The sequence below is a fragment of the Hemitrygon akajei genome, chromosome 12 (genome assembly GCF_048418815.1).
Source record: "Hemitrygon akajei chromosome 12, sHemAka1.3, whole genome shotgun sequence".
Taxonomy (NCBI): domain Eukaryota; kingdom Metazoa; phylum Chordata; class Chondrichthyes; order Myliobatiformes; family Dasyatidae; genus Hemitrygon; species Hemitrygon akajei.
Window position 1 is genome coordinate 103085562 of NC_133135.1, and position 22619 is coordinate 103108180.

The 22619-nt window shown below is 46.7% G+C and overlaps 1 protein-coding gene across 1 annotated transcript in view; it reads right to left on the reverse strand.

Annotated features, from left to right (window-relative positions):
* LOC140737330 (leucine-rich repeat and fibronectin type III domain-containing protein 1-like) overlaps positions 1 to 22619 on the reverse strand; it is a 539382-nt gene that overhangs the window by 382843 nt on the left and 133920 nt on the right. The gene's annotated exons all lie outside the window — the stretch shown is intronic.

The window sequence follows — 22619 nt, forward strand, 5'->3', positions numbered from 1 at the left end:
AAAAGATTTTGGCACATTGGCCTTCATAAATCAAAGTACTCACAGGAGATGGGGTGTTGTGTTCAATTTGTATAAGAGATTGGTGAGGCCTTATTTGGAGTATTGTGTGCAGTTTTGGTCACCTGCCTACAGGAAAGATGTAAATTAGGTTGAAAGAGTTCAGAGAAAATTCACAAGGATGTTACCAGGTCTGGAGGACCTGAGTTATAAGGAAAGATTGAATAGGTTAGCACTTTATTTCTTGGAATATAGAAGACTGAAGGAATATTTGATAGAGGTATACAAAATTATGAGGGATATAGATAGGGTAAATTCAAGTAGGCATTTTCCACTGGGGTTTGGTGGGACTGCAACTAGAGGTCATAGGTTAAGGGTGAAAGCTGAAAAGTTTAAGGGGATCATGAGTGAAACTTCTTCACTCAGATGGTCACGAGCATGTGGAACGAGTTGTCAGCACAAGTGGTACATGCCAGCTTGATTTCAGCATTTAAGCAAAGTTTGGATAGGTACACGGATGGTAAGGGTATGGAAAGCTACGGTCCCAGTGCGGGTTGATGGGAGCGGGTGGTTTAAATGGTTCAGCACAGACTGATGGGCTGAAGAGCCTGTTTCTGTGTTGTATTTATCTATGACTCTAGGTCTCTTATCAAAGACATTCAGGAGCCATGGTAGCGTAGCGGTCCGCAGATTGGGACGTTGGAGTTAGAAGTACAATTCTGATGCCACCTGTAAGGAACTTTTACATGAAAAGCATGGATTTTCTCCGATTGCTCCAGTTTCCTCTCTCAGTCCAAAAAATGTACCAATTGGTAGGTTAATTGGTCATTGTAAATTGTCCTGTGATTAGGCTGGAATTAAATCGGAGGTTGCTGAGTAGCGTGGCTCGGTGGGCCAGAGGAGCCTACTCCATGTTATATCTCAATTACAGTAACAATGGTTCACTTCGACTTCCCATGTCCTTCACTGTGTGTGCTGACTACTGAATTCCCGGCAAAAGTGAAAACTGTATTTGGAGGCAGGATTCTCCGGGAAAAGGAAAGATGATTAACTGTGGCATCCATTAATGGTTTTGTGGAGAGGGTAATCGCTAAGTAACAGCTACATGCTCCATTAGTCCAGAGAACACACAATATTTAATGGCCTGTGTAATTTCAGCCTTTAACGGTTATATTTCAATCGCGCCTTTTGCTTGTCTCAGCCTGCATTATAGCCATAGGGCTCCATTAAGTGTAACATGCAGAAAGCATTTCTCAGAGTCATGGTGATGTCCTGCACCAAAGTGGGACTTTTGGCCCATCACCTCCACTTTATAAGGTAGTCTGGTACAACGGCTCGTTAATGCAAGTATCTAATCAACCAATCATGCAGCAGCGACTCAATGTATAAAAACATGCAGTCATGGTCAAGGAGTTCGGCTATTGTTCAGAGCAAACATCAGAGCGGGGCAGAAATGTGATCTCAATGACTTTGAGCGCGGAATAATTGGTGCCAGATGGGGTGGTCTGAGTATTTTAGAAACTTTTTTTTTGCCAATTATGTTGATGTAGAACAAGCTCTCCAAAGCAGAAATACAGAATCAGAATCTGAATAAGGTCTGTTATCACCAGCTTCAACAAGGGCAGTACACAGTGCAAAGACCTATGCTCAACAGCCTCTTTATTTGTACAGGAATAGAACCCAATGTGGTCTTCTGCGGTTGTACATTTAACATGATGCGCATTCAGAGATGCTCTTCTGCACACCACTACTGTAATGTGTGGTTATCTGAGTTATTGTCATCTTCCTGTCAGCTGGAACCACTCTGGTCATTCTCCTCTGACCTCTCTCATTAACAAGGCATTTTCACCCACAGAACTGCCACTCACTGGATTTTTTTTCTTTCTGGCACCATTGTCTGTAAACTCTAGAGTAGGGGTTCCCAATCTTTTTTATGCCATGGACCCCTACCATCAACAGGGGGGTCACCAATTTACAGGAAGGATATTAATAAGGTTGAAAGATTGCAGAGAAGGTTTACAAGGATGTTGCCAGGACTTGAGAAACTGAGTTACAGAGAAAGGTTGACTAGGTTAGGACTTTATTCCCTAGAGCATAGAAGAATGAGGGGGGATTTGATAGAGGTATATAAAATTACGATGGGTATAGATAGAATGAATGCAAGCAGGCTTTTTCTACTGAGGCTAGTGGAGAAAAAAAAACAGAGGACATGGGTTAATGGTGAAGGGGGAAAAGTTTAAAGGGAACATTAGGGAGGGGCTTCTTCACACAGGGAGTGGTGGGAGTGTGGATTGAGCTGCCAGATGAAGTGGTGAATGCAGGCTCACTTTTAACATTTAAGAAATACTTGGACAGGTACATGGATGAGAGGGGTATGGAGGGATATGGTCCAGGTGCAGGTCAGTGGGACTATGCAGAAAGATGTTTCAGCACAGCTAAGAAGGGCCAAAAGTCCTGTTTCTGTGCTGTAATGTTCTATGGTTCAGTGGGCCCAAGGACTTCAGGTTGGGAACCCCTATTCTAGAGACTGTTGTGCGTGAAGATCACAGGAGATCAGCAATTTCTGAGATCCTCCAACCACCCTGATTGGCACCAACAATCATTCCACAGTCAAAGTCACTTAGATCACATTTCCTCCCCATTCTGATGTTTGGTCTGAACTTCTTGCAACAGACACAAAGTGCTGGAGGAACTCATCTGGCCGGGCAGCATCTATGCAAAAGAGGAAGCAGTCAGTGTTTTCCCTTTATCAAGATCAGTGAGGGGTCTTAGCCTGAAACATTGACCATTTGCTCTCCTGATGAGATTAGGGACCCTATCCACAAGGATCCATGAACATCGACTAGCTGTAAAGTGGAGTGAGCATCTCTCCCGAGTCTCTACCCATGAAGATCAAGAGGGGCACAAATCCAACTGGGTATCGGTGAAAGTCGTGTTGCAAGCGAATGCACGTCATGCAAGAGAATACCGAGAAGTGTGGGTTTTCCACGAACAGTTCTGTAAACAGACGCGTAGACCTCGATCCTATTTACGAGCCGACGCAGGCAAAATTCCAGATCACAAGGCTGAGAGTTCATCACGCAACCGGTCAGTGACGAGATTTCCTCCCTGCATCACAACTGAGTTTCGGTAATGATGACCGATCAGCTGATGGATACGTACAGAAAAGGCCAAGCATTCCAGAGGGCACACCAGCGTCTCCTCAAGTGATGACAAAACACCTGCAGGTAGATTGCCGATCAACCAAACCAGTGCAGAAAGACTGAATGAGGAGGAACTTGTATTGCCAGCGGGTGGTGAACCTGTGGAATTCAATGCCACAGATGGCCGGAAAGGCCATGTCACTGGGTATATTTAACAGAGAGGTTGATAGAATCTTGATTAGTAAGAGCATCAAAGGTTACTGGGAGAGGCAGGAGAATGGGGTTGAGAGGGATAATAACTCAGCGGAGATGTTCGATGGGCTGAATGGCCTAATTCTGCTCCTGTGTCTTAAGGTTCTAATGAGAAGAAGGCTGGTGAGAGTCCTTAGTGATGGAAGCCATCTTCTGGAAGTACCAGCCCTTGAGGATGTTCACAGATTATAATGGCCCTGACACAATGGGCATTGGATCACTATCTTTACCTGAGAGAGCAAACCGCTATTTGCATTACCAAAGCGGAACACTGGACAAGTGCACTCTGAGAGATTATTCCAGCCAATCCTGATTTCCCTTTTTTTCCCTGACAGGAATGAGAGCCATTAGTTGACCTGTCACAGCGGATCCAACTGTTAAGGACTGACTTTTTTTGCCCCATGACAGTTTCTAACTATGTCTTAAAAACATCCACTAACACACTGGAAAGTCTATTCCAATTATTGATCAGTTGATTAAGATTCCAAACAGGCTACCACTGAGTTGTTTGCTCCAGATTTATCTTGTTTTGCTACCTGACATTAATGTTACATTTGTCTTTGCCACTCAGATGAATGGTGGTCACATCCACCAGTCAATCTCTCGCTGCTGGGTTGAGATCAAGATATTGGAGGTGTTGGATTAGAGTGTAAGATTGTTTTGTTTTTCTCTGTCTCACAGTTCAATCTTTACTATGCTGCAAGTGTTCTATGACAACGTCCTGACAAGCTGCACCAAACTAGCACTTGCAGGGCAGCAGAGAGGGGCAGCAACTATTACACTCAGGTTTCTAATGCTCCAAGTTATAAGGCCATAGGAGCAGAATTCAGCCCTTCATTCCATTGAGTCTGCTCTGCCATTTCATCACGGCTGATTCATTTTCCCTGTCAGCCCCACTCTGCTGCCTTCACCCCATATCCCTGACTAATTAAAAATCTACCAACCTCTGTCTTAAATATACCCAATGAATTGGTCTCCACAGCACCCATGGCAACAAATCTCACAGGCTTACCACTCTGGCTAAACAAATTCCTCCTCATTTCTGTTCTATTCTGAGGCAGTGTCCACTGTTCTTCGACTCCCTCACTCGAGGAAACATCCACTCCACATCCACTCTATTGAGGCCTTTCAACATTCGATAGATTTCAATGAGGTCACCCCTCATTCTTCTGAATTCCGGTGAGTACAGGCCCAGAAACATCAAATGCTCCTCATATGATGAGCTTTTCAGTCCTGGAACCATTTCTGTGAACCCTCTCCAATGTCACTAAAACATTTCTGATCCAGTATGACTAGGAATTATTTCAGACAGCATCTCTTGGGTCAGTGCTCCCACCTCTCCCAACAGTGACATCACCTGGGAAGCCTGAAGCACAAAGATGAAGTCATGAAGAAAATCTCCTTCATGGAAAACAGCGATCTGATTACCTTAATCTATACACAAACACAAATCAAAAATGGTCGGTACCACACTGTATCTTACTAATTCCCATTTATAATGTTTGACATTAAAAATTAATAGGATTTGAAATTTGCCAACACTGCATTAAGGAGAATACTTGCAGTGGCCTTGAAAGATGGATGTTTTAGCGGTAAGAGTTCCAGCCTCTTCTCAGGTGCCTCCTGCTTTGAGGTGCTGGTTGGTTGGTTGGGGTGGGGGGGGGGGGTATCTCATAGAGGACAAGTGAATCCTCACGTAGAATAGTACAGAACAGGAACTGGCCATTCGGCCCGCAATATTGTGCCCAACCAGCTGAACAGCAAACCAAAAACACCCAATCCCTCCTACCTACACCATATCCATATCCCTCCATCTTCCTCACATCCATGTACCTATCTAAACATCTCCTGAAATAGATGTTTAGATGTTTGTATTTGCTTCTACCACCATATCAAATAGCACATTCCAGATGTCCACCACTCTGAGTAACAAACCTTACCCCCTCACATCCCCCTTGAACCTACCCCCTCTCACCTTCAATTCACACCTTCAGGCGGAATTAGACATTTCAACCCTGGGAAACAGATACTCCTCATCTACTCCGTCTATGCATCTCATAATCTTATAATCCTCTATCAGATCTCGCTCGGCCTTCGACACTCCAGAGAAAACAAGCCAAGTCCGTCCACCCTCTCCCCAAAGGAATTGTTTCTTGCGTCTCTGTCCAAGCAGGCCGTTGGAGGAGGTGAAGTCACTTGTTTTAGAGTATCTGGAGGATGGGCTAGTTGAGAACTGAATGACACTAGGCTTGACTAAGTGAAGAAGAGAAGATGCAGGTCAGGGGTTCCCAAGCTTTTTTATTCCATGGATCCTTACCATTAACCAAAGGGGTCTATGGACCCTGGGTTTGGAATCCTTGCCAGATGAATCATAGACTGAAATTTTCAAGAGCACAGAAGCATTGGAGATGTTGTTAGTTTTCCCAAAGTTCTGATAAAAAGGAGAGGTTAAGACTCGTAAGGTTGGAAATGTTATCTTCTGATGAGGGATGAGAAAGATCAGGGAAGACAGATCGCTTTATGTGGTCAAGGGCTGATTAAAGGGGCAGACATGGAAATTAATGAGTAGGAATTCCAGCTGATTTCCAGCTGGACTAGTAACAGGCAAAGACCTTTATCGTAATTCCTGTTTGTACAGTTTGTTAGGACTTTATTCCCTGGAGTGTATGAAATTTGACAAGTATACAAAATTATGAGGAGTATAGTTAGGGTACATGCAAACGTGCTTTTCCCACTGTGATTGGGTAAGACAAGAACTAGGGGCCATGGTTAAGGGTGAAAGGTGAAATGGTATGGGGAACATGAGGGGAAACTTCTTCACTCAGAGGGTGAAGAGAATGTGGAATAAGCTGTCAACACAAGTGATGGATGCAATTTCGATTTCAACAATTAAGTGTCATTTGGATAGGTACATGGATAAGAGGGTTATGGTGGGTTATGTCCTGGGGGTGTGTTGATGGGATTAGGCGGATTAATAGTTTGGCGCAGGCAAGGTGGGCTGAGTGGCCTGTTTCTGTGTCGTAGAGCTCTGTGACTCTATGTCTAATGTGTACCACTGTGCAATAACTGGTTCAGTACTGGTGAAAGATGTGTTTGACTGTGTCGCATGATTCTTGAAAGAAAAAGTGATTTGCATAGACACTAAAGAAACATCTTTCTGAAGGCACTGCACTAGAGGCAACAGCTCAGGAATAAAAGGAACAAGGCCCAACACGGAGAGAGAGATCGCTGTGAAGCAGAGACAGCGAAACTGGTTCTCCACAGAATGAGCCAGCCTCTGGAACTTAGAAATAAAAGGGTTCCATTTCCGACCGTCTACAATCAAAGCAAAGCACAGACCAGCAGGCCCAATGTGATCTTTCAAGTAAGTAAGGTGTAGTTTCTCTCCCGGCCACAGATTTAAATATGGGGTGTTGCGGAGAGGCAGTGCTGATGTGAAAGATCAGTTGTGACATTAGTGCCTATACAGCAAGAATGAGGGCCAGGAGGCCTGCACCACCTTCTGGTGTGAGGGTGGGGACCTGGCTTTCTGCTGATTCAGAGCCTTGCTGGTGGAGGGGCATGGGCAACTCTTGTGTTCTGCGGTCACAGATGGACCATCTCAGCTGACAATGTCGGGCTCCCTCCCTCGAAGGACACAAGCGCCATTGAAACATTCCTTCCCTGGTCCTCTCACTGATTCCTGCCGATCTAACTCTTCTCAATGGAGCCAAAGTGGTTCCTGAACACCTGAACTCATGGTAACCCCGCTCAGTCTCCCAGCATGGGTAACCAGTCCCAAGCCCGCTCCAACCCTCCCTCACCCACCCCCACCCCCCCCAACTGTCACTGCTCAGTGCTCCCCCCAGGCCATTGCTCAATCTACAAGCATCCAGTTGACTGCTGGTGTCACATTCCAGTGTCCATGGGTCACATCGCACTCTTCACCCACTGACATGCTCCGAGGTCCCAGAGGTAGCCCGGTGTACGCCTGCTTCCCAGCTTGTGGGGAGGAGTCCATCCTGCATGCCCCTCACCTCAGGATACACCAAAGTCCTTCTCAGCATCTGACAGGCTTTGGGACAACTTGGTCTGTGCACAAGTGCAGGATAAAGATTCAGTTTCATGCCAGGCAGCAGGGACACAGCCAGGCCCCACACACGGAATGCCTCTACTGATGGAGGTGAGGGCAATTCAGGGTGAGAGGGGCTAGTTCCTGCCCTGGAATGAGGGGTGGAGGGGGGGGGGGGGACCTTGATTTAACACTCGGTTGTGATTTGGTCAGAAACTACACTCCATTGGAATCTGGATTAATTCTAATGAATGATGGACTGGAACTAAAGATTATGGGTTATGGGTGAAAGGTGACATAATTAAGTGTAACCTGAGGGGGAACTTCATTGCTCACCGGGGGGGGGGGGGTTGTAGGGGTGGAATGAGCTGCCGGTGGAACTGGTAGATGTGGGTTTTGATTTCACCATTTTACAGATGTTTGGGTGTGCATGGATGGGAGGGGTCTGGGTGCTGTTTGGTGAGACATTTTGTCATGGTCTAGATGGGCTGAATGGCCTGTTTTGTGCAGTAATGCTCTATGACTCTGATAGGAAGATGACATGGGGAGAGCGCACTCCTACAACACTTGAATGGGCTTGATGGGGGCTGTAGAGATGGTTGAAGGGAGAAGCCCATGGCTGCATTTGAGTAGCGCCCTCCCCATCACTGAGGGAATGAGGCCTCCCTCCTTTCTGTGAGAGCTGGAGTTGGCTCTGCCCCTCTTTCAGCACCCACCCCCCCTGACCAAAAGCTGCACAGTCTTCTCGTGGCACGGTAGCATAGCAGTTAGCATTAACCCTTTAAAGCTCCTGTGTTCAGTGTTGAATTCCCACTACTGTTAGCAAGGAACTTCTACATTCTCCCTGTGAGCATGTGGGTTTCCTCCGGGTCCTCTGGTTTCCTCCCACGTTCCAAATGCATGCCAGTTAGGGTTAATACGATGTGGGCATGCTACATTGACAATACTTGCGGCAAGTGACCTCACACTGATGGAAACAATACGTTTCACTATTGATCTTTCAAAGATGCATTTCACTGTATGTTTTGGTGTTACAATGTGTGTGAGATAAATCCTTTCTTTATTTAGTCACATAACCACAGCTGCTGACTGACACTGAGTCATCGAGCACAGCACAAACACTATTGACCAACACTGGATCCATTACCTTCTATATCTTGTGATTCACACACTGGGCGGAATACAGTACTGTGCAAAAGTCTTATGCACACACATATATATAGCTAGGGTGCCGAAGACTTTTCCACAGTGCAACAGTAATTTTATGTATTGCACTGTGCTGCTGCCACAAAAAAAACAAATTTCATGCCTTGTGTGAGTGACGATAAACCTGATTCTGATATGGGTCTCTGTTGTGCACTGAGAGTGGGTAGGGGGCAGGGAGAGGGGAGGGGGCAGGAAGCACCAAAGAGACATTCTGTAATAATCAAAAAGCCAATTGCTTGGAATCAAATGACCTTGCCTGGTGTCTCAGGGCTGGGCGTGTCTGCATGTGTGCCACCCCCCCCCCCCCCACCCCTGACACTCCTTCTCTGCCACCTGTCCCACACCCCTCCCACAGCGCTCCACCCTCACCATTCCCAATATCTTTTGCTCCCAGCAGATTTACAAACCTGTTCTCCGCTCCACATTGACAAAAGTCTTAGGCATCCTGGCTATGGTATATATATGAGTGCCTGAGGCTTTTCCATATACTGCCAAAGTATGCAGTTGAAGTCAGAAGTTTACATACACCTTAGCCAAATACATTTAAACTTCACAATTCCTGACATTTAATCCTAGAGAACATTCCCTGTCTTAGATCAGTTAGGATCACTGCTTTATTGTAAGAATGTGAAATGTCGGAATAATAGCAGAGAGAATGATTTATTTCAGCTTTTATTTCTTTCATCACATTCCCAGTGGGTCAGAAGTTTACATACACGTTGTTAGTATTTGGTAGCATTGCCTTTAAATTGTTTAACTTGGGTCAAACGTTTTGGGTAGCCTTCCACAAGCTTCTCACAGTAAGTTGCTGGAATTTTGTTCCATTCCTCCAGACAGGACTGGTGTAACTGAGTCAGGTTCGTAGGCCTCCTTGCTCGCACACGCTTTTTCAGTTCTGCCCACAAATTTTCTGTCAGATTGAGGTCAGGGCTTTGTGATGGCCACTCCAATACCTTGACTTTGTTGTCCTTATGCAATTTTGCCACAACTTTGGAGGTTTGCTTGGGGTCATTGTCCATTTGGAAGACCCATTTGCGACCGAGCTTTAACTTCCTGGCTGATGTCTTGAGATGTTGCTTCAATATATCCACATAATTTTCCTTCCTTATGATGCCATCTATTTTGTGAAGTGCACCAGTCCCTCCTGCAGCAAAGCACCCCCACAACATGATGCTGCCATCCCCCTGCTTCACGGTTGGGATGGTGTTCTTCGGCTTGCAAGCCTCACCCTTTTTCCTCCAAACGTAATGATGGTCATTATGGCCAAACAGTTCAATTTTTGCTTCATCAGACCAGAGAACATTTCTCCAAAAAGTAAGATCTTTGTCCCCATGTACACTTGCAAACTGTAGTCTGGCTTTTTTATGGCTGTTTTGGAGCAGTGGCTTCTTCCTTGCTGAGCAGCCTTTCAGGTTATGTTGACATAGGACTCGTTTTACTGTGGATATAGATACTTGTCTACCTGTTTCCTCCAGCATCTTCACAAGGTCCTTTGCTGTTGTTCTGGAATTGATTTGCACTTTTCAAGCCAAAGTACGTGCAACTCTAGGAGACAGAATGCATCTCCTTCCTGAGCGGTATGATGGCTGCGTAGTCCCATGGTGTGTATATTTGTGTACTAGTGTTTGTACAGACGAACGTGGTACCTTCAGGCATTTGGAAATTGCTTCCAAGGATGAACCAGACTTGTGGAGGTCCACAGTTTTTTTTCCCTGAGGTCTTGGCTGATCTCTTTTGATTTTGTTTGTAAACTTCGGACCCACTGGAATTGTGATATAAACAATTAAAAGTGAAATGATCTGTCTGTAAACAATTGTTTGAAAAATTACTCGTGTCATGCACAAAGTAGATGTTCTCAATGTCTTGCCAAAACTGTAGTTTGCTAATATGAAATCTGTGGAGTGGTTAAACAATGAGTTTTCAAACTTCTGACTTCAACTGTATGTGCTTTGATAGTAAACTTACTTTGACGTTGTCAATGATCTTGCTGTTACTTCCAACTGGACAGATTTGTAATATGACTGAGGCAGTTCCATCATTATTCAATCCTGGTGTCCGAGAACTGCTTCTCCCCCTTCACTGAGCTGGACAAAGTGGCTGTGAACCTCCTCCTGTGCTTCTATCACAGAGGATGTCCCTGGATTTAGAATGATGTTGTAGTGGGAGCTTCCACTGTGTGACTTGGAGGGGATGGTAGTGTGTTACACAGCTTGGAGGGGATGGTAGTGTGTTACACAGGCAGCTTGGAGGGGATGGTAGTGTGTTACACAGGCAGCTTGGAGGGGATGGTTGTGTGTTACACATCTTGGAGGGGATGGTAGTGTGTTACACATCTTGGACGGGATGGTAGTGTGTTACACAGGCAGCTTGGAGGGGATGGTAGTGTGTCACACATCTTGGAGGGGATGGTAGTATGTTACACATCTTGGAGGGGATGGTAGTGTGTTACACAGCTTGGAGGGGATGGTAGTGTGTTACACAGGCAGCTTGGATGGGATGGTAGTGTGTTACACAGCTTGGAGGGGATGGTAGTGTGTTACACAGCTTGGAGGCGATGGTAGTGTGTTACACAGACAGCTTGGAGGGGATGGTAGTGTGTTACACAGCTTGGAGGGGATGGTAGTGTGTTACACAGGCAGCTTGGAGGCGATGGTAGTGTGTTACACAGGCAGCTTGGAGGGGATGGTAGTGTGTTACACAGAGAGCTTGGAGGGGATGGTAGTGTGTTACACAGCTTGGAGGGGATGGTAGTGTGTTACACAGCTTGGAGGGGATGGTAGTGTGTTACACAGGCAGCTTGGAGGGGATGGTAGTGTGTTACACAGGCAGCTTGGAAGGGATGGTAGTGTGTTACACAGCTTGGAGGGGATGGTAGTGTGTTACACAGGCAGCTTGGAGGGGATGGTAGTGTGTTACACATCTTGGAGGGGATGGTAGTGTGTTACACAGCTTGGAGGGGATGGTAGTGTGTTACACAGGCAGCTTGGAGGGGATGGTAGTGTGTTACACAGCTTGGAGGGGATGGTAGTATGTTACACAGCTTGGAGGGATGGTAGTGTGTTACACAGGCAGCTTGGAGGGGATGGTAGTGTGTTACACAGCTTGGTAGGGATGGTAGTGTGTTACACAGACAGCTTGGAGGGGGTGGTAGTGTGTTACACAGCTTGGAGGGGATGGTAGTCTGTTACACAGGCAGCTTGGAGGGGATGGTAGTGTGTTACACAGCTTGGAGGGGATGGTAGTGTGTTACACTGGCAGCTTGGAGGGGATGGTAGTGTGTTACACAGCTTGGAGGGGATGGTAGTGTGTTACACAGGCAGCTTGGAAGGGATGGTAGTGTGTTACACAGGCAGCTTGGAGGGGATGGTTGTGTGTTACACAGCTTGGAGGGGATGGTAGTGTGTTACACATCTTGGAGGGGATGGTAGTGTGTTACACAGCTTGGAGGGGATGGTAGTGTGTTACACATCTTAGAGGGGATGGTAGTGTGTTACACATCTTGGAGGGGATGGTAGTGTGTTACACAGCTTGGAGGGGATGGTAGTGTGTTACACAGGCAGCTTGGAGGGGATGGTAGTGTTTTACACAGCTTGGAGGGGATGGTAGTGTGTTACACAGGCAGCTTGGAAGGGATGGTAGTGTGTTACACAGCTTGGAGGGGATGGTAGTGTGTTACACAGGCAGCTTGGAGGGGATGGTAGTGTGTTACACATCTTGGAGGGGATGGTAGTGTGTTACACAGGCAGCTTGGAGGGGATGGTAGTGTGTTACACATCTTGGAGGGGATGGTAGTGTGTTACACAGCTTGGAGGGGATGGTAGTGTGTAACACAGGCAGCTTGGAGGGGATGGTAGTGTGTTACACAGCTTGGAGGGGATGGTAGTGTGTTACACATCTTGGAGGGGATGGTAGTGTGTTACACAGGCAGCTTGGAGGGGATGGTAGTGTGTTACACAGCTTGGAGGGGATGGTAGTGTGTTACACATCTTGGAGGGGATGGTAGTGTGTTACACAGCTTGGAGGGGATGGTAGTGTGTTACACAGGCAGCTTGGAGGGGATGGTAGTGTGTTACACAGCTTGGAGGGGATGGTAGTGTGTTACACATCTTGGAGGGGATGGTAGTGTGTTACACAGGCAGCTTGGAGGGGATGGTAGTGTGTTACACAGGCAGCTTGGAAGGGATGGTAGTGTGTTACACAGCTTGGAGGGGATGGTAGTGTGTTACACAGGCAGCTTGGAGGGGATGGTTGTGTGTTACACATCTTGGAGGGGATGGTAGTGTGTTACACAGCTTGGAGGGGATGGTAGTGTGTTACACAGGCAGCTTGGCGGGGATGGTAGTGTGTTACACAGCTTGGAGGTGATGGTAGTGTGTTACACAGGCAGCTTGGAGGGGATGGTTGTGTGTTACACAGCTTGGTAGGGATGGTAGTGTGTTACACAGACAGCTTGGAGGGGATGGTAGTGTGTTACACAGCTTGGAGGGGATGGTAGTGTGTTACACAGGCAGCTTGGAGGGGATGGTAGTGTGTTACACAGCTTGGAGGGGATGGTAGTGTGTTACACTGGCAGCTTGGAGGGGATGGTAGTGTGTTACACAGCTTGGAGGGGATGGTAGTGTGTTACACAGGCAGCTTGGAAGGGATGGTAGTGTGTTACACAGGCAGCTTGGAGGGGATGGTTGTGTGTTACACAGCTTGGAGGGGATGGTAGTGTGTTACACAGGCAGCTTGGAGGGGATGGTTGTGTGTTACACAGCTTGGAGGGGATGGTAGTGTGTTACACATCTTGGAGGGGATGGTAGTGTTTTACACAGCTTGGAGGGGATGGTAGTGTGTTACACAGGCAGCTTGGAAGGGATGGTAGTGTGTTACACAGCTTGGAGGGGATGGTAGTGTGTTACACAGGCAGCTTGGAGGGGATGGTAGTGTGTTACACATCTTGGAGGGGATGGTAGTGTGTTACACAGGCAGCTTGGAGGGGATGGTAGTGTGTTACACATCTTGGAGGGGATGGTAGTGTGTTACACAGCTTGGAGGGGATGGTAGTGTGTAACACAGGCAGCTTGGAGGGGATGGTAGTGTGTTACACAGCTTGGAGGGGATGGTAGTGTGTTACACATCTTGGAGGGGATGGTAGTGTGTTACACAGGCAGCTTGGAGGGGATGGTAGTGTGTTACACAGCTTGGAGGGGATGGTAGTGTGTTACACATCTTGGAGGGGATGGTAGTGTGTTACACAGCTTGGAGGGGATGGTAGTGTGTTACACAGGCAGCTTGGAGGGGATGGTAGTGTGTTACACAGCTTGGAGGGGATGGTAGTGTGTTACACATCTTGGAGGGGATGGTAGTGTGTTACACAGGCAGCTTGGAGGGGATGGTAGTGTGTTACACAGGCAGCTTGGAAGGGATGGTAGTGTGTTACACAGCTTGGAGGGGATGGTAGTGTGTTACACAGGCAGCTTGGAGGGGATGGTTGTGTGTTACACATCTTGGAGGGGATGGTAGTGTGTTACACAGCTTGGAGGGGATGGTAGTGTGTTACACAGGCAGCTTGGCGGGGATGGTAGTGTGTTACACAGCTTGGAGGTGATGGTAGTGTGTTACACAGGCAGCTTGGAGGGGATGGTTGTGTGTTACACAGCTTGGTAGGGATGGTAGTGTGTTACACAGACAGCTTGGAGGGGATGGTAGTGTGTTACACAGCTTGGAGGGGATGGTAGTGTGTTACACAGGCAGCTTGGAGGGGATGGTAGTGTGTTACACAGCTTGGAGGGGATGGTAGTGTGTTACACTGGCAGCTTGGAGGGGATGGTAGTGTGTTACACAGCTTGGAGGGGATGGTAGTGTGTTACACAGGCAGCTTGGAAGGGATGGTAGTGTGTTACACAGGCAGCTTGGAGGGGATGGTTGTGTGTTACACAGCTTGGAGGGGATGGTAGTGTGTTACACAGGCAGCTTGGAGGGGATGGTTGTGTGTTACACAGCTTGGAGGGGATGGTAGTGTGTTACACATCTTGGAGGGGATGGTAGTGTGTTACACAGCTTGGAGGGGATGGTAGTGTGTTACACATCTTAGAGGGGATGGTAGTGTGTTACACATCTTGGAGGGGATGGTAGTGTGTTACACAGCTTGGAGGGGATGGTAGTGTGTTACACAGGCAGCTTGGAGGGGATGGTAGTGTGTTACACAGCTTGGAGGGGATGGTAGTGTGTTACACAGGCAGCTTGGAAGGGATGGTAGTGTGTTACACAGCTTGGAGGGGATGGTAGTGTGTTACACAGGCAGCTTGGAGGGGATGGTAGTGTGTTACACAGGCAGCTTGGAGGGGATGGTAGTGTGTTACACAGCTTGGAGGGGATGGTAGTGTGTTACACAGGCAGCTTCGAGGGGATGGTAGTGTGTTACACATCTTGGAGGGGATGATAGTGTGTTACACAGCTTGGAGGGGATGGTAGTGTGTTACACAGCTTGGAGGGGATGGTAGTGTGTTACACAGCTTGGAGGGGATGGTAGTGTGTTACACAGGCAGCTTGGAGGCGATGGTTGTGTGTTACACAGCTTGGAGGGGTTGGTAGTGTGTTACACAGCTTGGAGGGGATGGTAGTGTGTTACACAGGCAGCTTGGAGGGGATGGTAGTGTGTTACACAGCTTGGAGGGGATGGTAGTGTGTTACACAGGCAGCTTGGAGGGGATGGTAGTGTGTTACACAGCTTGGAGGGATGGTAGTGTGTTACACAGCTTGGAGGGGATGGTAGTGTGTTACACAGGCAGCTTGGAGGGGATGGTAGTGTGTTACACAGCTTGGAGGGGATGGTAGTGTGTTACACAGGCAGCTTGGAGGCGATGGTTGTGTGTTACACAGCTTGGAGGGGATGGTAGTGTGTTACACAGCTTGGAGGGATGGTAGTGTGTTACACAGGCAGCTTGGAGGGGATGGTAGTGTGTTACACAGCTTGGAGGGGATGGTAGTATGTTACACAGCTTGGAGGGATGGTAGTGTGTTACACAGCTTGGAGGGGAAGGTAGTGTGTTACACAGGCAGCTTGGAGGGATGGTAGTGTGTTACACAGCTTGGAGGGGATGGTAGTGTGTTACACAGGCAGTTTGGAGGGGATGGTAGTGTGTTACACAGGCAGTTTGGAGGGGATGGTAGTGTGTTACACAGCTTGGAGGGGATGGCAGTGTGTTACACAGGCAGCTTGGAGGGGATGGTAGTGTGTTACACAGCTTGGAGCGGATGGTAGTGTGTTACACAGCTTGGAGGGGATGGTCGTGTGTTACACAGGCAGCTTGAAGGGGATGGTAGTGTGTTACACATCTTGGAGGGGATGGTAGTGTGTTACACATGCAGCTTGGAGGGGATGTTAGTGTGTTACACATCTTCGAGGGGATGGTAGTGTGTTACATAGGCAGCTTGGAGGGATGGTAGTGTGTTACACAGGCAGCTTGGAGGGGATGGTAGTGTGTTACACAGCTTGGAGGCGATGGTAGTATGTTACACAGGCAGCTTGAAGGTTAATGTTGTTTTCTTGGAAGATGAATTGGTGCCCTAACCTGCTTGAAGTTTAGTTGAAGATGATAATTTTGCAATTGAAAGTTCCTATGGAAGTCACAAATAGGCCCTAAAGCTTATGGCTGTTATAGCCTCTACACAGTTCACAGGAATCTCTGTTGCTAAGCAACAGGCTACTCAGCCCCTCAAGCCTGTTCCATCCACCTGCAGCATGGATATTGGGTCTATTTTCCATTTACCAATTACGTGTTTCCTCTTCCTGCTGTGTATTAATTGTGATATTGTTTACTCATTGCGACCATAAGGCATTGGAGCAGAATGAGGCCACTCAGCCCTTCGAGTCTGATTCATTATCCCTCTCAACTCTGCTCTCCATGACCTCTAACTCACTATTATGAACACATCAACCTCCACGTTAAATGACCTGGCGTTCACAGCTACGGTGGCATTGAATTCCACAGATTCACCATTCCTTGGCTCAAGAAAGTCCTACTTGTCTCTGTTCTAAGTGGATGTCCCTCTGTTCTGAGGCTGTGCCCTCTGATTCTAGACTCTCGCATTATTGGAAACATCCTCTGCATGTTTAGGCCTTTCAATATTTGGTAGATTTTTATTCTGGCATTTTCCCCCCTTCCTTCTCGGTCCCAAAAAGGTTGACAGTTATTTATTTTCCACAGATGCTGCCTGACCTGCTCGGGTCCTCCAACGTTTTGTGTGTGTTGCTTTTGATAGGTTTCAATTAGATTTCCCCCACCACCCCGATTCTTCTAAACTCCAGCAATTAACAAATCTGGTTAATCAAACATTCCTGATTTGCTAACCAATTAAACAGGATTTGAGAGTGGTACAGAATAACAATTCTTTGCTTTTCCTACATTCCTTCATTAAACAAACCCTGATATTCTGCATAATGAAATCTGCAGAACTGATGTGCCTTTTTCACCTTGTTAAGTAAATTTTGATTAGGCAGCAAGATTGGCAGCGAGTGGCTTGTAATGTAACTGCAGCTGGAAGGTTCCCCCCCCACCGCCCCCCCCAGCCCCTGCCCTCAGTTTTAGCAATCACACATGCTGTTACAGCCTTTTCGCTGTTCGTGAGGGAGATGACACATGTACAGCTGCCAATGGCACCTTCCTCCCACACTGGCAGCCCAGGTCACAGAAACCAGACTCCCCACCAACACTTCCCGCTGCCTCGGTAAAGTAGCCAGCGTATTCAAAGATCCTACCTATCCCGGGCATTCAGTCTTCCACCCCGACCTGCACAGTTCCTCCAGCGTGTTGTACGTGTTGCCTCCACCCCGCCCACTGGACAGAAGATATAAAAGCCCGAAAACCTGTCCCACCAGGCTCAAGGGCAGCCTGTACCCCGCATGCCCTTCAGCCCATCTGGACCTTGCCGAACTCTTATTCTGCCTAGTCCCATCAGCCAACATCTAAACTAGGGGTTCCCAACCTTTCTATGTCACGGACCACCACCATTAATCGAGGCATCCATGGGTCCGAAGTTGGAAGCCCCCGATTTGGAGCAGAGTCCTCCATATCCCTCCCATTCATGTACCTATCCAAACTTCTCTTGAATGTTGAAATTAAACCTGAATCCATTACTTCTGCTGCCAGCTTGTTCTGTACTCGCACCGCGTTCTGTGAAGTTCTCCCTCAGGTTCCCCTTAAATATTTCACCTTTCACCCTTAACCCATGACCTCAAGCTCTGGTCTCACCTAATCTCAGCGGGAAAAAAGCCTGCTTGCAGTTCCCCTATACCCTCATTCAGGTGGCAGGGTGGAGACACGTCTCTACCAAAGGAGGTGTAAGACAGACAATCTCTCAAGAGTATTGATAATGGCTGGGATCACCCATCTTGCAAAGACACTGCCCAGAAGAAGGCAGTGGCAAAACTCTCTGTGGAAAACCTTGCCAAGAACAGTCATGGTCACAGAAAGACAGCACATTATGATGATAATAATTCTGTGTACCTCTATAAAATCTCCCTCATTCTCCTTTGATCCAGGCAATTAACCCCAAACCTATTCAACCTTTCCTTATAACTTTTCTTTTTATTTCCTCAGTATACTTGTGTATGGGCGGTAAAAAAAGCTTCTCATTGTATCACGGTATATACAATATGACAATTAACAAAAAACCAAACCAAACCTCACCCTCCATTAATTTATTAACAGTCCTAACATTCAACCTGACACAACAAATCATTCCTTTAAACCTTGCCCAGGATTCGTTTATCTCCATGTGCACCTTGAAGTCAGTTGTCACTCAACTAGACATCTCTGAAGCAGCTTAGGGTGTTTTGTTGTGTGTTCGTGCTGTTGGAAACCGCTTTTTAAAAAAATAATACTTTTTATAAGATCTGTACTTTTTAACAAACTTGTGTATTTTTTTTACAATATGTGGTGGTCCATCCCCACTCACTGTCAGAAAGCGGTATAGCAGCTAAACGAATGGGTTATCACCTTTCTCATTGGCTAGGTAGTAACATGTTTGCCATTTCATGCAATTTTTTTAATTACATAGCCAATTAACTAGTTTATCTCTATCTAAGTAATTCTCCTCTGCTTATCTACAGAAGTGATGGATTCTGTTCTTTATGAAGCCCCATGTGCCGCCTAGGCTCTAAGGGTTCAGACGACAATGAATTTTGTTCTTTTGTCTTTGTTGTGCATTTACCTCTTCTCACTGTTTCTTAGCTTCCAATTTGTATGTTTAGTCGTATTTAAAAGTAAGTGGAAATCTTAGAATTAAGATTGCTCGTCATTCCTGACTCCCAGAAGAACCTTAAGGATCAGAAAATAAACAGAGATCCAAGAGTGCTCTGTGGGAATTATTCTGCAATGTTTTAGCGATAAATGCATAGAAACATAGAAAACCTACAGCACAAATCAGGCACTTCAACCCACAAAGCTGTGCCAAACAACCTGACTATGCAGAGATGAGAGTCAGGCCGTTTATCGAGTAGATTCCGTAAAATCCCCGTATCTTTTTTTAAAATCAGAATCCCGTTTAACATCACCACCATATGTCATGAAATTTGTTCCTGTGTGGCAGCAGTACGATGCACTACATAGAAACAACTATTGTAAATGATAGTAAGAGGTTTATAGTGTCATAGAGTCACCAGGATCATGACCCCCCCCCCCCCCATAGCCCTACCATCCATGTACCTATCCAAACTTCTCATAAACACTGAAATCGAGCTCACATGCACCATTTACGCCGGTGGCCCATTCCACATTCTCACCACCCTCTGAATGCAGAAGTTTCCTGTCATGTTCCCCTTTAAACTTTTTTGCCTTCCACTCTTAACCCATGACCTCTAGTTGTAAGCTCTCCCAACCTCAGTGGAAAATGCATTACTTTCTTTACCCTATCTATGATAATCCTGAATACCTCTAGCAAGTCTCTCAATTTTCTACATTCCAAGGAATAAACTCCAAACCTACTCAATCTTTCTATATAAACTCAGGCCCTCCAAACCCATCAACATCTTTGCAAATTTGCTCTGTACTCTTTCAACCTTATTTACATCTTGTATATTCTTTTTATTTATTTTTATATTAAATCATTTAAGTATGGAAGAATAGTGAGGGAGGGTTCATGGGTTCGATATCCATTCAGAAATCCGATAGCAGAAGGAAAGAAGCTGTACCTGAATAGCATTCAGATGGCATGTCCTGGGTGCTGGGGGCCCTTGATGCAGATGCAGTCTTTTTGAGGCATCCCTCCTTGAGGATGTCATGGATACCACGGATGCTGGTGCCCATGATGGAGCTGACTGAGTTTATAACCTTCTGCAGCCCATTTCAATCCTGTGCAGTAACTCCCACTACAACCCCCCACACACACACCGCCACACCAGACGGTGCTGCAGCCAGTTCTGAATGACGTGCGTCCTTCATAATGGACACCGGCTTTATGAGGTACTGCTTGAAGATGTCCTGGATGCTGGGGAGGCTGCACCACCTGGAACTACAGATGATTTGACAACAGTTGGCAGTTTCAGGTGGGAAAGGCACACTATGGCTGGAAGTGGGAAGATGAGGTCTCCGAGATAGAGCAGGGAATATGGTGTATTAATAAGGCAGGATGCATATTTAAACAACCTCAGACAGCCGGGCACTGTGAGAGTTCATCACTAACTAGGCCATGAAAGCTATTCCAGCTCCATCAGGATTTTCAGCTTCTGCTCATAACCCAGAAGGAATGGAAGGTGACTGCAGACACACAGAAGGAGGGAGCTTACTTCTTACCGAGCAGGTGATGTTGCATTCATTTCAAGAGGACGTGAATATAAAAGCAAGGATCTAATGTTGAGGGTTTATAAAGCACTGGTGAGGCCTCACTTGGAGTATTGTGAGCAGTTCTAGGCCCTTATCTTAGGAAGGATATACTGTAACTGTCTCAGAGACAGGTTTCATTGAGATGTTTATTTTACCTGTTTTTGTCACAAATTCATGATTGTTTTATCATCTTAAAATATTTTATGTAAGGTTTTATTTAAGGACCAGAGTTTAATGGGTCACGTGACCAGAGTTTAACAGGTCACATGACCATAGTTTAATAAAGGCTTGACTGTGGTCAGAACCAACATGGAAGCAGAGGCCCTAAAATAACCTTATTTTGCACATGGTCCAAGAGGCGCACACGGTAATTGTTTTACTTATTTATATATTCTGAACCATGTTGTTGATGTGCTTGTATATGGACAGTGTGATGTGTTTTTAGTGATTTATTTCATTTCAGCACCCTTCTGTTGTGCTAACACGTTTGGGCCTGTTTATCGGCGGACACTAGCTTGAGAAACTTTAGAAGACTGAGAGATGTATGTTTCAAACCTTTTACGACCTTTATTTTCTTGTAGTTTTCACGGTGTCTACTGAAGAAAGAGAGAGAGAAATAAAATAAATCTTCAAGGACGTCTGTATGTTGTGTGGCCGTTATTTCATTGGACTGGTGCAGTTATATATACTGGAACTGAAGAGGGTTCAAAGGAGGTTCACAAAAATGATTCCAGGATTGAATGCAAACACGAAGAAGGGTCTTGTCCCGAAACGTCGACAGTGCTTCTCCCTATAGAGGCTGCCTGGCCTGCAGCGTTCCACCGGCATTTTGTGTGTGTTGCTCCAGGATTGAATGGCTTGTTACGTGAAGAGTGCCTGATGGCTTTGGGCTTGTAAAGATGGCCTTTAAAGATGGTGATCGGTTGGAGCTTAAAAGAGTTCAGAAGGAACTCAGAGTACAGATAAGGGGGGCAAAGGAGCAGTATAGGAGGAAGCTAGAACAAAAGCTGCAGAAAAAAAGCATGAAGGAGGTGTGGGATGGGATGAAGATCATCACCGGATGCGGTGCAAAGCGGGGGGCGAACATAAGTGGAGATGTGGAGAAAGCGAACCAGCTGAACAACTTCTTCAACAGGTTCGACAGCTCAATCTCATCCTCACCGCAGAAATCCACACCAGGCTTACTTCCCTCACAGGAAAATAGCCACTCACAGGAGACCTTGCCCACGCCCAGGATTACGGCTGCACAGGTGGAAGGTCAACTGAGGAAGATCTGTACCAGCAAGGCGGCTGGACCGGATGGAGTTTCCCCACGATTACTGAGGGCCTGTGCGACTGAGCTGGGAGAACCACTACAGCGCATCTTCAACATGAGCCTGGAGCAGAGAAGAGTACCCAGACAGTGGAAAACATCCTGTATTGTCCCGGTACCGAAGAAACCACAACCAAAGGAGTTGAATGACTTCAGACCTGTTGCCTTGACGTCGCACGTGATGAAGACCATGGAGCGGCTGATAATACAGAATCTGAGGCCACAAACCAGGCACGCCCAGGATCCTCTTCAGTTTGCGTATAAGGAGAAGGTGGGAGTGGAGGATGCTATCACGTATTTGCTGCACAAATCACTCTCTCACCTAGATAGGGTCAGTTGTTACATTCCTTGACTTCTCTAGTGCCTTTAACACCATCCAGCCCAAGATCTTAAGGCACAAACTAACGGAGATGGGAGTAGACTCTCTCATGGTGGATTGGATAGTGGACTACTTGACAGATAGACCTCAGTATGTGCAGTTGGGAGACTGTAGGTCTGACACGGTGGTCAGCAGCACAGGAGCGCCGCAGGGAACCGTACTCTCTCCGGTCCTGTTCACCCTGTACACATCAGACTTCCAATATAACTCGGAGTCCTGCCATGTGCAGAAGTTCGCTGATGACACGGCCATAGTGGGGTGTGTCAGGAATGGACAGGAGGAGGAGTATAGGAAACTGATACAGGACTTTGTGATATGGTGCAACTCAAACTACCTGCGTCTCAATATCACCAAGACCAAGGAGATGGTGGTGGACTTTAGGAGATCTAGGCCTCCTATGGAGCCAGTGATCATTAATGGAGAATGTGTGGAGCAGGTTAAGACCTACAAGTATCTGGGAGTACAGTTA